Source organism: Cupressus sempervirens, chromosome 8, assembly GCF_028749045.1.
Source record: "Cupressus sempervirens isolate cs-2001-9-10 chromosome 8, ASM2874904v1, whole genome shotgun sequence".
NCBI classification, from domain to species: domain Eukaryota; kingdom Viridiplantae; phylum Streptophyta; class Pinopsida; order Cupressales; family Cupressaceae; genus Cupressus; species Cupressus sempervirens.
The window spans coordinates 387,220,785-387,222,669 of NC_143125.1; the positions used below are offsets into that span (position 1 = coordinate 387,220,785).

Genomic DNA, 1,885 nt, shown 5'->3' on the forward strand with positions numbered 1-1,885 from the left:
CTATTTTTAGACTTATCTAAATGTGATGCAATGCTCAAGAAGGGATAGAAAATATGTGACTAGTAGCAGTGGACTTCGCATTCTCATGTAGACAAATTGTTTAGTTGTATTCATAGAGAGTATCATTGGATTTCTTCTAATCAATCCAACAGATCACATTCAAGCTACAGTGTTTTCTATGTTCACCCAAAGGCAAGAACAATTCTATTTTGGAGAATGGTTTGACTAGGTATAGGGCATTGTTTGTTTCTGAGTGAAGGTTTGTAAGTTGCTATGGGTGCCATTTGGAGTTCAGCTAGAAATCAAAGCTTGGAGCACCAAGCAAAACCCCAAGTTGATTGTCATAAAAGACAAAGGTTAGCATCTTTGATCTGGATGGGAGTCCAAGGGTAATTTTTGGCCTTCCTAATGAAATATCTATCCAAGTCTTGGCCAAGGTGCCCCATGAATGCTATTCCCGCTTGAAATCAATTTGCAAAACATGGAATTTTGTGCTAAGGGATTCAAAGATTTTTTTTAATTAAGAAAAGATATGGGTTTGACAGAGGAATGGCTATACATTTTTTTGAAAGATGAAGAAGAAAAAATTTTATGGCATACATTGGATCCCATGTCAGGCAGATGGTAGGGCTTGCTTCCAATGTCAGATATTGTGCATAAGGATGAATCTAACCAATCAAGTGTAGGATGAACTTTGTGGAATGCATTAGGTAATTCAAGTAGCAGACTAACAGGCATTGTGAAGAATTGGCTTGGATGAAAAGATTCTTTGAATAGAACATCTTTTTGTGGCTGTGATGTAGGATCACTTGACAAATGCCTATATGTTTTGGGAGGATTCTCAAGAGCTTGTGCTTTGAGGTATGTGTGGTGATTCGACCCTTGAATAAATGCATGGATAGAAGCTGCATCGATGACCACTGCAAGAGCTTACTGCAAAATAGTTAGTTTGAATAACAAGTTCTATGCAGTTGGTGGAGTGAATAGGAGTAGAGGTGGTTTGGCACCATTTCAGTTGTAAAAAGTTTATGATCCATAGACAAACACTTGGAGGAAAATTTCTAGCATGCCATTTGCACTAGTTCAAGTTTTTCCAACAGCCTTTTTGGCAGATATGGTAAAACCAGTTGCAACTTGGATGGCAACTTTCAGAGGAAAACTGTGTGTATCATAGAGCTTATATTCTTGGCCTTTCTTTGTAGATGTTGGTGGTGAAATGTACCATCCTGCTGTTGATACTTGGGTGGAGCTGCCAATCGGCATGGGAGAAGGCTGGCCGGCCAGGCAAGCTTGTGAAGATTATCATTGGCGATAGAGAGCATATCTAATTTCAAGTTCATCAGCACTCTATTTGTTTCTCTATGCAATATTCTACTTCTTCACAAAACTAGAGAGACCTATAGAACTTGGATTGAGAGCATTGCGAACTGTTTTTATTCTTCATGAAGGAATGGTCATAGCAGTGGAACCTGGATGTTACTTTATCAATGCAACATTGATACCAGCAATGAAGAACCTAGACACATCATACTTCATAAACAAGCGAACCATTTTCATGTTTCAAGATTTTGGAGGAGTGTGAATCGAAAGTGATGTGGAGGAGTGCGAACCTAGAACACAGAGCTTGATAAATAGATAGAGATGGCTTGTGGTCTCTCATCAAGTTTATGGATTAAGGCAGTGACGTCAAGGAAGAATATGTAGATCAGTGAAACATATGTCAAATCTGCATTGAAAAGTTTGGTTATCTGTTGTGCGTAAGTAATAAAAATCCAGAGCTAGAGGCATTAACCCACAGCCACATGAAGATGAATATGCTCTGCTCACACACAATACGCATTACACAAATGCATTAAACAAATTTGCGAAGCCACCAGTAGAGGAA

General features: G+C 38.7%; 1 pseudogene; it reads left to right on the top strand.

Annotated features, from left to right (window-relative positions):
• The first annotated feature begins 273 nt into the window (after positions 1-273).
• Positions 274-1,315, top strand: LOC149542916 (F-box/kelch-repeat protein At1g22040 pseudogene; annotated as a pseudogene).
• Positions 1,316-1,885: the final 570 nt, after the last annotated feature.